This window comes from Saimiri boliviensis, chromosome 7 (assembly GCF_048565385.1).
Source record: "Saimiri boliviensis isolate mSaiBol1 chromosome 7, mSaiBol1.pri, whole genome shotgun sequence".
Classification (NCBI taxonomy): domain Eukaryota; kingdom Metazoa; phylum Chordata; class Mammalia; order Primates; family Cebidae; genus Saimiri; species Saimiri boliviensis.
This window is the reverse complement of record NC_133455.1, coordinates 75,745,397-75,761,813: the sequence shown is the minus strand read 5'-3', so window position 1 is coordinate 75,761,813 and position 16,417 is coordinate 75,745,397.

Genomic DNA, 16,417 nt, shown 5'->3' with positions numbered 1-16,417 from the left:
TTAGTCTAGCTAGCAGTCTCTCTCTCTCTCTCTCTCTCTCTCTCTGTGTGTGTGTGTGTAATATATATATATATAAAATATATATTTTTCAAATATATATATATACACTTTTTTTTCAAAAAAAAAACCAGCTGGAGTCATTGATTTTTTGGAAGGTTTTTTTTTTTTTTTTTTTTTTTTTTTTTTTTTTTTTTTTTGTCTATATCTCCTTAAGTTCTGATTTTGGTTATTTCCTGTCTCCTGCTAACGTTGTTCTTGGTTCTCTAGTTCTTTTAGTTGTGATGTTAGAAAGGCAAGATCTTTCCTTTTCTTTCTTTTCTTTTTTTTTTTTTTTAAGATGGAATCTCACTCTGTCACCCAGTTTGGAGTGCAGTGGCATGATCTCGGCTCATTGAAACCTCTGCCTCCCATGTTCAAGTGATTATCTTGCCTCAGCCTCCCAAGTAGCTGGGACTACAGGCATGCACCACCATGCCTGGCTATTTTTCTTTTTTATGTGTGCTTTTAGTAGAGATGGGGTTTTACCATGTTGATAAGGCTCATGTCAAACTCCTGACCTCAAATGATCCACCCACCTCGGCCTCCCAAAGTGCTGAAATTATAGGCATGAGCCACCATGCCGAGCCATTTCTAGCTTTCTGATGAGGGAACTTAGTGCTATAAATTTCCCTCTTAACACTGCTTTAACTGTGGTAGAGACAATTTCTTTGAAAGTAATAGTTGGTTTGGAATTTTAAAAAAATCCACGACCTAAAGGATATTATTCAGAACACATAACATTATTTTCCTTTAATATTCAGACTTTAATTTTGATGAAAGCTTATTTATTCATAGATTATTTAATTTTATACACTAAATAGGATACATTATAAGATTTTAGAGGATCTTATAATACACTAAGTAAGATATATTATAAAGATTTTCTTTAAATTATCCTCATGTGAGAACAGTAGGACAAAGCCAATAAAAATAAAACACACAAGGACATACACTATTTTTCTATCTCACACTATCCTTTTTTATAACTTAGAACCAGATTTCAAACAGTAAACATCCTTACATAAAGGGATATCATCATTTAAAGATAGAAACTCAGCCTATTTACAAAATAAAAAATGTCTCTGCTAAAAACTTCTAAAAATATGAGAAGGCACAAATAACTTGTTAACCATAATATGAAATGAAAATATATCCACAACCACCATGCTAACATCTTTATTCCCAGACAATTTTCTATTTAAGTTTATGAATATAAACATTTTTTCAAAAATTGAATTATACTTTATAAACTGACCAAAACTTCAGTTTTCCAAATATATTGTGAATACATTTTAAATTCTCATAAACATACTACAATGAACCTTCTTGTAGTTATATCTGTTATAATCACTTTAGAATGCATCACCAAAAATAGAGTGGCTTAAATGGAGAAATTTGTCTTTCAGGAAGATTATGCCAGTGAATAATGGACTTATATCTTTGTACCATACATAAGAAATGTCTCACGTGTTCATGTGTGTCTGCATGTAGGTGTGTTTTTCTGTGTGTGTGTGTGTGTGTGTGCATTTGCTGCTGTATACATTTATATTTGACATTTTCAAAGGAAAAATATATACTTTTGTGTTTCACTGTGTATTTCCTTGATTAAACTTTTACTCTTGAGATTTTCTATATTTTAATATGGTTATTGGTCGTTTGTGGTTCTTTCATGTTTGTCTACTTACATCCTTTCTGCATTTTTTTGAGGAACTGCCCACTTTTAAAACTGACTTGTAAGTAAGAGCACTTTATATGTTAAGGGCATCAGCCCATCACTTCTCATATTCTAATTATTGGCATGTCATCTTTATGTTTTGTGTTTTACACTTGTTTAATGTAAATATAAAATTTTAAGATATTATGTAACAATATTTATTTTAAAATTTATAAAATCTTTTGCATGTATATTCTGAAATACTATCTCCCACCTAAGAGAAAGTGAATATTTGGGAAATTTTGAATTCAAAAACATTTGCTATTGTTGTATTTAGAGAGTCTTCTAGGATAGGGGGCATTGTGAGTTCATGTTTTGAATTCTTTCCTTTGTCTTCAGATGCATATCTTTGGTAAAAATTGATTTAATCAAAATATACTTTATACTGAGTTTTTAATTTATGTACGCAATATAATATGTTGTATGTTGTTCTTTCTCCTAACAGTCAAAAATGTTATGGAATAATTTATTTCTTCCCTACTGATTTTTTTTAAATACAATTTTTATCACATATATTCGTTTTATTTTGAACACTTGCTAGTATTCGAATTTACATTGTCATATGGATTTGATTGGCAAATCTTTATAATTTCACAATTATTTGTAATGCATGTACCATCTCACATTTTTTTAAATAAGTAGGTGAGAAAATCAACATACACTGTAAAACCACTAAACTGGAAAAAATAAAGACAGAATAATTCATGTGATATTTCAAAATGTATAATTGTTAGGCAGTTTGCATTGTAAATTGATGTAATTGGTCCAAGGATAAGTTCATAAAAATTTTAATACAGAACAACAGGTAGCTATAAACATTTACAATAATTTAATGACTAAACACTTATCAATGTCCTGAATTGCCAAGGAGTCAATGGAATTTATTTGTTAAGAAGTCATTCTCTTATAGGTTTTGTTATTCTTACATTCTATCCTGGATCTCTGTTTAGCTAGATAATACAATGATTTTACAAAATAAACCAACAGGAACAAAATAATGTAAAAACTTTTGACTATTCAAGTTTCTATATTGTCTTGAAAATGCATCTAGTACCAAGTAATTCTATGAATGTGTCACGCTAATCTGAAAATTGAATTTTATTGGGGACTTTAGTTATATAAACGGATTTTAGCTACTCTTGTCACAAGAAAAAAAGTTACTATGTGTGATGATGGGTATGTTAATTTGTTTCACTATAGTAATAGTTTTACTGTTTATATGTATCTCACAACATCATTTTGTAAGCCTCAGAAATAATACTAAGAAAATAAAAATAAAGATATGAAACTTTGAAGTATAAAAGAATGTTAAAGACATCAACAGAAGTTAATAATACACCACATTGATATTGATCATAACATCAAAATATGTCTGCTGGTTGTCAAAGTTCTGAAATAAATGGCAAAATATAAGTAAAGTTTAGTGATCATTAACTTTTTCCCTGTAAAGATCCCTACATTTATAAAAATAATAACTAACAATAGACTGATTAAAGAAATAATGCTTACACTTTTTATGATAGTTTCTCCACATACCATATTTTATGAGCAATGTCTAATTTGAAATATGCTGACCAGCATTCTCTTCTAATTATTAAGCAAATTCAGATGTCACAAAATTTCTACTTACAGATTTCTTCTCTATTACTGCTGCTATATATTTGTCAAATGACACAAATCCTGTCTCCAAGAACGTATCTTCATGGTATATGTAGAAATTGTGGACATCAAAAACAAATGTTGAGAACTCCTTCTTCCAAATAAGAAATGATTTGTAATGTAATTCATCATTTGAAAGTCGTACAAGTAGAAGACAACTGGCTGTGTCATTGTTTTCAGTAAAGTTGATGTGATAAGAACTATTGGAGTTTCAAAACTACAATTTATGTTATTGTCCAAGCTAGGTTAAAAGTAACAAATGGAAATCACAGTTAAAGTGTGAGCTAAATTAATTCCGTAAATAATAATTGAAAATTTTGTGTTAACATTAACTAGTGATGAGTTTTATATGTTTACTTTGGTTTGAATTTTAATAATTTTTTTACTGTGTATCTATAATTACATTCTGTTAATTGTTTAGAAATGTTGATGGTGCTTAAGTCTAGTGAGCACTAATTTGAGGGACTACAGCTGTCATATTTGATCACATATCAATTTTGTAGTCCTATTGATGACTATATAAAGTTTATTTGTTATGTGTTTCTTCTTAGAACTGAGGTGGAGAGGTGAATGCTGTGATACTTAAGCCTAAAACAGCTGTGTGATTTAAATGTGAAATGTCTAATCAGTTAATACTTAAAGAGGTGTATGATTCCTGTAAATGTACCTTTTTTCATTTATTTGCTATCTCTCTTTAAGGGTAAAAATACAATTTAGAGGGACATTTTAAGTGCAATTTTATTGTGATAAGAACACAGAGCCATTAATTTATGGACTTGTAGAAATAACCTTCTGATAATGAGCCGTTTTTCTCCTTTGAATTTACCCTATATATGAAATACCCAGGTATTTTAATTCAAGTAATTTCTCTTGCACTGTATATCAGAGCACTTAAAATGCCAAAATTGCTCTAAAAATTAATAACAAAGAATAGTGGCAGAAGCATTTTGGATTAAGGTATAGGGAATGTGAGAACAAAGAGTGACTTTTTGGAAGCTACCTACCTGCTATTTTGCTTTAGAGAATTGGAGTTAAATAGAACAAGAACAAAGAGCCTAATCTAATGTCTAAAATATAATTTTTTATAGAAATTTCTTGGTATCAATGGATGTGGGTTTAAACACTTTCACATCCAAATCAATATACTATTTTTCACTTTGATACTTTCATTTTAATCTTCCAAGATTTACTGACCAAGTGTAATTGTAAACCACAACAATCTTATGATTGACAAATATTATATCTAAGGAAAAGGTGGACTGTCTTGTTTTTCAGTTGATTTTTAGCTTTATGAGCATAAACAGTGAAGGGACAAATATTCAGTGATTGTGTGTGTGTGCGTGTGTCCACCTTAGGCATGAAATTATATAATTTCATGATACCTTATTTATGTGCAGATAGAAGAAAGTGTTGCACACACAAAAATTATATATATAAATTTAGTTTCATAAGATGGAGTCATATTGGAATATAAAATTGAGGCATATTCTCTTAGGCATTGGAACAGTCAAGAAAACTTACGGTAATTAATTTTTTCTTTTGAGTCTTTATCCTGAGCTACATTAATACCTAATCCCCACTTCCTACTTATGCCTTCTATTTATACAATTGATGCCATGCTTTTAATTCTTCCACACAGGTGGATGATAAAGTGCAAAGAAAAAGTATGATACAAAACAGTTATAAGTATTGATAGACATACAATAAGTACACTGACAGTATATTTATAAGTTCATTTTATTCCAGGATATGTATAGACTTAGTTGATTTGTGTATTTAATAGAGTGGTAAAATATTTTAATTTTCTGACTTTGGAATGATGCTAAAATAATTTGACAGGTACTATGCCTAAAATTTACCAGATTATAATTTTCTTAAAAAGAACAATAGACAAAACAGAACCAAAAAAAGGAAAATCAAAATTTGGAAAAAGAGAAACCAAACACTAATACAAGCTACAATAATGGCATATATAAAGCATTTTAGGGGAAAAATAATGGCAATAGAATTAAGATAATGTTAGTATCATACTTAGGGGAAAAAGTCATTTAGTGAGAAAAATAGCATGCTATAGAATAGTTGAAATATTTTCTAAATAATGAGTAGCTGTTATTTAAAAATATTTGTTGTTTTCCTTCTGGATTTTTTGATGTATAAGATATAAAATCACTGCTTAGAAGTTTTTCAAAAACATGATATAAGAAAAATTAAGATTACTTGAAAGGATATGTTTAATTTTTATTTTTTTAACAAAAGGCAAGCCCATCTGGAAAAATTAGTTACATTTAGGTATATATTGATGACAATTTTTCTTAGGATAAATAGATTCAGTTTGATTATTACACACAACAAAGTCAAAAGATAAATATGGTGGAGGGCAGCTTACTAGATATATAAATAATACATGTATGATTTGCGACTACATGTGTCATTAAGTCCTTTTGCATAACTGGGCACTAGAAGTATGCTTGTTAAAGAAATATCTGGGGTGCATAGATCTATTTTGCTCAAATGATATACATGTGTTTAGCCTATAACTTTCTATAGAAAATGTGCTGCTGGATTCAAATCAACAACCCTTGCTGAATCTTATCTGGACATCTCCCTATAACTCTTCTCAATAATTTCTTCTTTAACAATTATATTGAGTTATAATTTACATATTATGAAATTCACCCATTGAAAGTATAAAATTAAATATTTTTGCACAGAGGGTTGCACAAGTATCACCATAATGTAATTTACAACATTTCCATCTCCCTAAGGAAATCTTGTATTCATTAGTGGTTACTCCTTATGTCCTCCGATATCTACCCAACAAGTCACCACTCATCTCATTCCATATCTGTAGATGTGCCTATTCTGAACGTTTATACAAATAGAATCATTATATATATATATATATATATATATATATATATATATATATATGTGTGTGTATGTGTGTGTGTGAGAGATTGGTTTCATTCACTTAGCATAATGTTTTCAAGTTTAACCCATGTTGTAGCATGTTTTGGAATTCCATTTATTTTTATTGCAAAATTGTATTTAACTGTATGTATACCCAACCCTTTGTTTATCCATTAATTGTTTGATGGACATTTGGTTGTTTCCACTTTTGAGATACTATAAATAATTGTAAATATTTGTGTGCAAGTTTTTTGTGTATGTTTTCATTTCTTTTGTGTGTATACCTACATTTGGAATTGATTGGTTGCGTGGTAACTCTGTATTTAACATTTCAAGGACTTGCCAATTCATTTTCTAAAATGGATTCACTATTTTATATTCCCATCAGCAACATATGAGAGTTCCAATTCCTCTACTTCCTTACCAAAACTTGTTCTTGTCTTGCTATTAGATTATAGCCATGTTAGTGGTTATATATGGTATCCTGTGGCTTGGAGTGCCTTTTCCTATGATGTATGATGCTGAACATCTTTTCATATGCTTATTGGCCATTTGTATATCTTCTTAGAAAAATCCATTCAAATGTTTTGCCATTGAAAAATGTGTTATTTTTCATCTTATTTTAGAATTACCAGAATTCTTTGTGTATTCTGGATGCAAGTATTTTATCAGATGTACATTATGCAAATATTTTATCGCATCTGGGTTTTGTCTTTTCTCTTTTGTGATGGCACTATTTGCAGTACAAAGTTTTACATTTTGATGTTATCTAATTTATCTATAATTTTCTTTTGTGTCTTGTACTTTTGATGTCATAGCTAAGGAACTACCTCAAGGTCATGAAGAATTGCTCCTATGGCTTTTCCAAAAGTTTTATACTTCCATTTCTTTAATTTATACCTTCAATTTATTTTTGCACTAATTTATGTAACTGTTGTTAACTCGAAGTCCAGCTTCTTTTTTTATTTTTTCATTTTTCTAAGACAGTATCACTCTGTCACCCAGGCTGGAGTACAGCGGCATGATCGCGGGTGCCTGCAACCTGTCTCCTAGGTTCAAGCCATCCTCCCACCTCAGCCTCCTTGGTAGCTGGGACTACAGATGCATGCCACCATGATTGGCTAATTTGTGTATTTTTAGTAGAAATGGGGTTTCACCATGTTGCCAGGCTGGTCTTGAACTCCTCATGTTAGGTGATCTGCCCTGCCTTGGCCTCCTAAAGTGCTGGGATTATAGGCATGAGTCACCATAGCCAGCCTAACTTAATTCTATAACATAAAAATGTCTAGTTGTTCCAGGACCCTTTGTTGAAATGACTGTTCTTTCACTATTGTATTGTTTTGGGACTGTTGTTAAAAATAACTTAAATATAAGGGTAAATGTTTGAAATGTCAGTTCTATTCCACTGATGTATATGTATAACCATATGAGAATAATGAACAATATTGACTAGTGTAGCTGCATATAATAGTATCCATTTACCCATGGGGAATATGTTCAAAGACCCTCAGATATATGCCTAAAACCACAGATACGTGTATATATATGTGTGTGTGTATGTGAGTGTGTGTGTGTGTGTGTGTGTGTGTGTGTGTGTGTGTATGTGTATATCCTCACCAAAATCACCCTAAACACTTTATTCATGGCAATCTAGGCTTTCTTTATCTTGCTTTCTTATCTTCTGCCTTTTCCCAGTTCCATAGCTACTTCCACATTTTTAGGTATTTGTTATAGCATCATCCCATTTCTCTGGTACCAACTTTTTTTCTGTCTTAGTCTGTTTCATGCTGCTATAAAATAATATCACTCATGACATAACTTATATTGAACAGAAATGTATCAGCTCATGGCTTTTGAGGCTGTGAAGTCTAACACTGAGAAACTGTTATCTGATAAGGGCCTTCTTGCTGCATCACCCCATGGTAGAAGAGCTAAAAGAGGACAAAGGGTCGGTGTCAGGAGGTAATCACAGCCTTTTGTTAGAAAATCCACTCATACAATAATAGCCTTAATTAATTCATGAGGGATTTTCACATTAAAAGTAAGCTTAGGTATATACCTAGAATAAAGCTTATTTAGTTATGACATATAATCTTTTTATATGTCACTAAATTGAGTTTGCTAGTATTGGGAGGCATTTTTTAGATCTATATTTGTAAGATATATTAGCCTGTATCCATGTATTCTTGCGATGTGATGTTTTGATTAGTTTTGGCATCAGGGAAATGCTAGTCTCATAGAACAAGCTGAGAAGAATTTCTTCCTATTTCTTGAAGGAGTTTATAATGGATTGACAACTATTTCTCTAAGTTTTTGGTAGAATTTAAAACGGAAGCCATGTGGTCCTGAACATCTGTTTTGGTGTAGTTCTTATATTACTAATTCAATCTTTATATTTGCTATAAGTCTATTCAGATTTTCAATTTTATCTTTTATATGTTTTAGTAATTTGTGTCTGTCTGGGAATTTGTTCACTTCATCTTAGGGATCTATTTACCCTGCATACAGTTCATAGTATTCTCTCGTAATGTAAGCTCATTTGATGTCTGTAATCTCATTTGATGTCCCCTATTTGACTAAGCTGATTTGATGCCCCCATTTCATTATTTATTTTAGTAAGTCATATACTTTCCTTTTTTAAAATTTAAACTAGCTGAAGACTTATACAATTTTCTGGTCTTTGCAAATAACCAACTTGTGCTTTTGTTGGTTTTCTCTATTTTATGAGATAAAATAAAAATATAAATTATATTTCTTCACATAAGATTGATCAAGTTCAGATACTTTTGTAAGCAATAATGCCAGCCATTTAGTTCATTTCTAAAGAACTATGGGTTCTGGGAATTTAGCTAAGTCATTGCAATATTTTTAAAATTATTAACTAAAAAAAAAAATCAAGAGTGCCTTTTAAAGATGTTTTTTAATTAGAAAAGAGAAATAAGTTGGAGCCAAATCAGTAATATACACTGGATGCCTAATGATTTTCCATCAAAACTCCTACAAAATTGCCATTTTTTGATTAGCAATATGGGCAGAGTGAATTGTAGTGGAGAAGAACTCTGGTGAAGCTTTCCCAGGTGTGTTTCTGCTAAAGCTTTGGCTATCTTTCTCAAGGCCCTTTTATGATATACATGTTTTATTATCCTTTGGTCCACCAGATAGTCTACAAGCAAAATGTTTAAGACATTTCAAAATTTTTTTTGCCATGACCTTTGCTTCTGACCAGCCTGCTTTTGCTTTAACTGGATCAATTTCACCTGTTGGTAGCCATTGCTTTGTGCTTTGTATTCAGCATCATACTGGTAAAACCATGTTTTACCTCTTTTCACAATTCTTCAAAGAAATACTTCGGGATCTTGATTCCACTTGTTTAAAATTTACATTGAAAGCTCTGTTCTTGTCTGCTATTTATTTAGGTGCAGTAGTTTTGGTGGCCGTCAAGTGAGAAGTGTGCTCAAGTTTGATTTTTCAGTCAGAATTGTGTGGGGTGAATAAATTGAAATGTCTATGGTGTTGGCTATTGTTCCTGTTGTGAATCATCAGTCCTCTTGAATTAGGGTACTAACAAGATTAATTTTTTTCTTCAAAAACTGATGTGGGTGGTCTGCTGCTGAGAGCTTCATATTAAACATTGTCTCGTCTCTTTTTAAAATAAATTACTTGTAAACTTCTGATTTATTTTGGGCATTGTCCTCATAAACTTCATATAAAAGCATCAATGATTTCAGCACTCTTCCACACACACTGAACCACAAATTTGAAGTTTGTTCTTCAGTTTTAGCAGAATTTATATTTCTCTGATAAGCACTCCTTTGAAACTGAAATCTTATTCTTCCTTGTCTCTTAAAACTCTTAAACTAGATCCTTTCCAGAAATGTTAACAATAGATTAGTATTTTTTTTTTTTTTGGTGTGAATAAGTTTTGAAAATAAACGTAATTTTTATATTACATATTTTTGTAAACTTTTTAAATATCCCCATATTTCTATTCTTTATTTTGTGTAATGACATTCTAGTCTTTGTTATATCTTTCTTCTACTTGTTTTGCTTACTTTGGGTTTAGCATGCTCTTATTTTTTCTAGTTTCTTTAGGTGGAATTTTTGGTTATTTAGTTGAGACTTTTGTCTTTAAAAATTTAGGTATTTACAGCTATAAATTTCCCTCTGAATACTTCTTTTACTTTCTTCTATAAGTTTTGGTATGTTGTGGTTTTCATGCATATCAAAGTATTTACTCATTTTGCTTTAGATATCTCCTTCCTCTCATTGGTTAGTTCTGGCATGCTGTTTAATTTTTCAGATATCATAAACACCAAAATTTTCATTTGTTATTGATGTCTGATTTAATTCTTTTCTGACCCAGAAACATTCTTTGTGTTATTAATTTGCTTTTAAATATGTTAAGGCTTGTATTATGGTTTAGCATATGGTCCATTCTGGAGAATATTCAATGTGTGTTTGAACAAACGTATATTCTACTGATTTGTGTAAAATGCTCTGCAGAGACCTGCTAAGTCTAGCTTGTTTAGAGTTTGTTCGAGACTTCTTTTTGCTTGTTGATCTTTTTTATAGTTGTTTTATCCTTCATTGAAAATGGGACATTAGAAATTTTTAACTATTATTTTTTAAATTGTTGTTTTCCTTTTAGTTTTCTAAATTTAGTGTGTGGAATTTTCTCTCCATTATAAGAGGCATACATTTTTATAAATTTTTAAATCTTCCCAGTGGATTAATTATTTTATTAGGAAATGTCTCTCTTTATCTGTAGTAACATTTAAAAATTTTGAAGATCTGTTTTTTTCTGATAATGTAGACACTATCGCTCTCATATAGTATATCTTTTTTAATATGTTTGTTTCTAAACTATCCGCAATTTTATAACACACACACACACACATATATATATATATCCTTTCATTGCATCATATTCTTATTTAACACAATCTGATAATCCGTATCTTCTGAATAGTTTGTTTAAGCCATTTACATTTATTATTATTAGATATTCATTTGCCATTTCATTTCCAATAAGTTGCATATTTTTCTCTGTATTTCCCATTTATCATCCTTTTTATATTTAGTGAATATTTCCTAGTGTTGCATTTTAATTATTTTAATGCTTTTTTCACTGTATGTTGAAATCATTCCTTTGTGGTTGCTCTGAAACTTATAATGTAATACAAATTATGAAATTTTCTTTTAGAGAAATACATAGCTCCATTAAAATATAGAAATTTTACTTTTATGTGTTGCTATTCTTTCTCCCTCCTATTGAGCTGCAAGTTATTACCGATGTAGATAGTATCTATATTGGTTAAATTTCCTCAAAACTGTTGTAATTATTATTTTATATAATCTTTTTTCCTCACAGAAACTTAGAGAATAAAAGTGAGCACATATATGTACATATGCATATATATATGTGTATGTGTGTCTATATATGTATGTGTGTTTGTGTGTGTGTGTGTGTATATATATATATATATATATATATATATATATATACACATATATATATATAGTGTTGATTATGTTAACGTTTTTATTAACCTTTTCTGGCTTTCTTAATTTCTTTCTATGGATTTGAGTTCTTATCCATGACTTATCTATTACAGTACAGTTTCGCTCCCTTGTGATTAGGAGCAACTCTGAATATAAATACTGTCTCCCAAATATTGCACTTTGCTTAGCCATTTATTTATTTGTATAGAACCTTGAATTGAACTAATTTTATGAAATCCATTTGCCACTCCATTATTCAGCATCTGATGTTTCTGCTCATTTAAAATTTTATCTTTCATTCTTGCTATTATATAGGAATTGTTTTTATGTCAGAATAAGCCACTTATTGTTCGAAAGTTAGGTTTAAAGTCTTTAATCAGTTAAATTTTTATTGTTCCTGTTGGATATGAGTCTAGATTAAAGACCACTATCGCAGTTTAGAAAGTGTGCTTATTTTTTTCATACATTCAACCAATGATTAATAGCACTTGGAGGTTCCCTCTACGATGACTCCCTAGGTATCCAATCAGTCCTTCCAACTCTCAGAGATGAGTGTGACTTTAAGTTTAAACCCGAATTCTTAGGAGTCCCCATTTCAGTGTAGCTTATTGTTTAGCAAGTGTTTTGTTCGTTATGTTTTAATTACTTTCACCAACGAGGCTACCATTTTTTGTTTACTTATTTGTGTACAGCTTGGAGAATGCTTGCAAGTATGCCCACATTCTGCTTTAATTGTTCCCGAGTGATTGTAGCCTAGCATATACACACAGCTTTCTCAACTGGAGAGTTGATGATAATCTCAGGAAGACTTTTCTTGGCTATTTGTTTCCCTAGTTCTATTAAACTACTAGCTGCTTTGCTCTTTCGTTTCATCTTGTATTCTTATTTTCCTTGCTTTAAATAACACCCTTAGGTAAAGTGTTTTCCACTTTGTTTCAAATGAAGTCCGTCCCTGCTAGCAGAGCTGTACAGCTCTTTATTTAAATATCTCATGTTTTATATGGACAGAATCCTTGCATTCCTAAACCTGAACTGGGGGTTTTGACTCCTTTCTTTTGATGTGGCATCCTCATTCTATTAGTTCTTTTGGGAGGGAGTGGCAGTCCCTGGTCTTCTGGGCTTGTGTCTTCACTCTGTAAGCAAGCTGGAGAAAGGGCTTGAGGTTCTTATTCTCAGCCTTTCATATATCTTAACATATGAAGATATCACTTCCTAGTAGTATCTATGTGAAACAAAACTTATGGGAACAGAAATGGAGAGGTAAAAAACACTGGTGACCTTCTTTTTCTGGAGTAAAAGCTTGGCTTTAGGCTTGCAGCTTAGGGGAGAAGTAAACTATAAGTTCTCTACCTGCCAGGAGTAGAATGCCTTGAGTAATTTCAGTAAGACAGAGCTATGTTGCCTTGAGAAGTGAGTGGGTCATGGGCTGAAATACCACAGATTCTTCTGTTTTCTACTAAGATTGAGGATTTTCTTTTTTTGTAAATGTTTTTCTATTTGTTGTTTCTTCATAGGACAGTTTCTAGAAATTTAGTTATTGTTGTTGTTATAATTTTACTTCCTTAAGTTGTTTTGCCTGATAAATAGTATGCCAATTTCTTTACCCCGCTGTTCTGAAAGTCGTCCTTTGTTTCAATTGAAACCCAAATATACACTTTGCTCACTTCAGCAATGAATGTTCACTCTTTCTTCACTGACATTCCGTTAAAGACAATGCACACTATTTATAGCCCAGAATGTGGTAAGTGGGTTGTTGATGATGGGGATTCAAAACTGAATCAGATTATTATTATTTGCTATCCCTAAGTGCTTAAAATCATGTCAGAGCAGACATTTATGCATACTACCCAAATGCTATTACCCATTTCAATACTCCTATGGTTGAAATAGGATAGATGCATACCAAGGCTTCCATAAAGCCCAGAGTCAAACATGACATACCTGCAGTTAAGGGTGACATTGCAAAATAAGAGAATTAAAATTTCCCTCCATGAATTAAACTGAAAGCAACGAACATATACTGCAAATGGACTGAGATGTGTAAAGATATCTTGAATAGAAAATATATATCCAAACAAAAACTAGCTTTTTAGCATGCCTAAATTGATTAATGTTTTAATAAGAATGTGTATACTATCAGCAAATACAAAATAATGAAAATCATAACAAACAGTCTATCAAACCACAGCACAATCAGATTAGAACTCAGGATTAAGAAACACACTCAAATCCAGACAACCACTTGGAAACTGAATAACTTGCTTCTGAGTGTCGACTGGAAAAACAATGCAATGAAGGCAGAAATAAACATGTTTTTGAAACCAATCAGAATGAAGACACAACCTACCAGAATCTCTGGGACATCTTTAAAGCAGTGTTGAGAGGGAAATTTATAGCAATAAATGCCCTCATGAGAAACAAGGAAATATCTAAAATTGACACCCTACCATCAAGATTGAAAAAGTTAGAGGAGGAAGATCAAAAAAACTCAAAAGCTAGCAGAAGACAAGAAATAACTCAGATCAGAGCCAAACTGAAGGAGATAGAGACAGAAAGAACCTTCAAAAAAATCAATAAATTCATGAGCTGGTGTTTTTTGAAAAGATCAGCAAAATAGACCGCTAACCAGACTAATAAAAAGAAAAGAGAGAAGAATCAAATAGACGCAATAAGAAAGATAAAGGGGATATCACTACTGATCCTGCAGAAATACAAACTATCATCAGAGATTACTACAGACAGCTCTATGCACATAAACCAGTAAACTAGAAAGAAATGAATACATTCCTGAACAGTTGTGTTCTACTAAGACTAAACCAGGAGGAAGTTGAAACCCTGAATAGACCAATAACAATGGCTGAAGTTGAGGTAGTAATCAACAGCCTACCAACCAAAAAAGTCCAGGTCTAGATGGGTTCATACCTGAATTCTACCAGATGTACAAAGAGGAGCTGGTTCCATTCCTTCTGAAACTATATCAAACAATACAAAAAGAGGGAATCCTCCCTAACTCATTTTATGAGACCAACATCATCCTGATACCAAAACCAGGAAGAGACTCTACTAAAAAAACTTGAGGTCAATATCCATGATGAACATCGATGCAAAAATCTTCATTAAGTACTGGAAAACTGAATTCAACAGCACATCTAAAAGCTTATGCATCATGATCAAGTAAGTTTCATCCCAGGGATGCAAGGCTGGTTCAACATACGCAAGTCCATAAATGTAGTCCACCACATAAATGGAACCAAAGACAAAAACCACATGATTATCTCAGTAGATGCAGAGAAGGCCTTTGACAAAATTCAACAGTGCTTCATGCTAAAAACTCTCAATAAACTAGGTATCAGTGGAATGTATCATAAAATGATAAAAGCTATATATAACAAAACTACATCCAATATCATACTGAACAGGCAAAAGCTGGAAGCATGCCCTTTGAAATCAGGCACTAGACAAGGGTGCCCTCTCTCAACAGTCCTATTCAATATAGCATTGAAAGTTCTAGCCAGAGCAATTAGGCAAGAAAAAGAAATAAAAGGTGTTCAATTAGGAAAGAAGGAAGTCATACTGTCTCTGTTTGCAGATAACATGATTGTATATTTAGAAGACCCCATTGTCTCAGCCCAAGTTCTCCTTAAACTGATAAGCAACTTCAGCAAAGTCTCTGGATACAAAATCAATGTGCAGAAATCACAAGCATTTCTATACACCAATTACAGACTAACAGAGAGCCAAATCATGAGGGAACTCCCGTTCACAATTGCTACAAAAAGAATAAAATACCTAGGAGTATAACTAACAAAGGATGTAAAGGACATCTTCAAGGAGGACTACAAACCACTGCTCAAGGAAGTAAGAGAGGACACAAACAGATGGCAAAACATTCCATGCTGATGGTTAGGAAGAATCAATATCATGAAAATGGCCATACTGCCCAAAGTAATTTACAGATTCAATGCCATCCCCATCAAGCTACCCATGACTTTCTTCACAGAACTGGAAAAAAACACTTTAGACTTCATATGGAATGACAAGAGAGCCTGCATAGCCATTCAAAAGTGGGTGAAGGACATGAACAGACACTTTTCAAAAGAAGACATATATGAGGGAAACAAACGTGAAAAAATGCTCATCATCATCATCATCAGTCATTAGAGAAATGCAAATAAAAACCACATTGAGATACCATCTTACTCCAGTTAGAATGGTGATCATTAAGAAATATGGAGACAACAGATGCTAGAGAGGATGTAGAGAAATAGGAACAGACTTACACAGTTGGTGGGAGTGTAAATTAGTTCAACCATTGTGGAAGAGAGTAGGGCGATTTTTCAAGGATCTAGAAATAGAAATTCCATTTGACCCAGCAATCCCATTACTGAGTATATACCCAAAGAACTATAAAGCATTCTACTATAAAGACACATGCACATGTATGTTCATTGCAGCCCTGTTTAAAATAGCAAAGACCTGGAACCAACCCAAATGCCCATCAATCATAGACTGGACAGAGAAAATGTGGCACATATACACCATGGAATACTATGCAGCCATTAAAAACGATGAGCTTGTGTCCTTTGTAGGGAC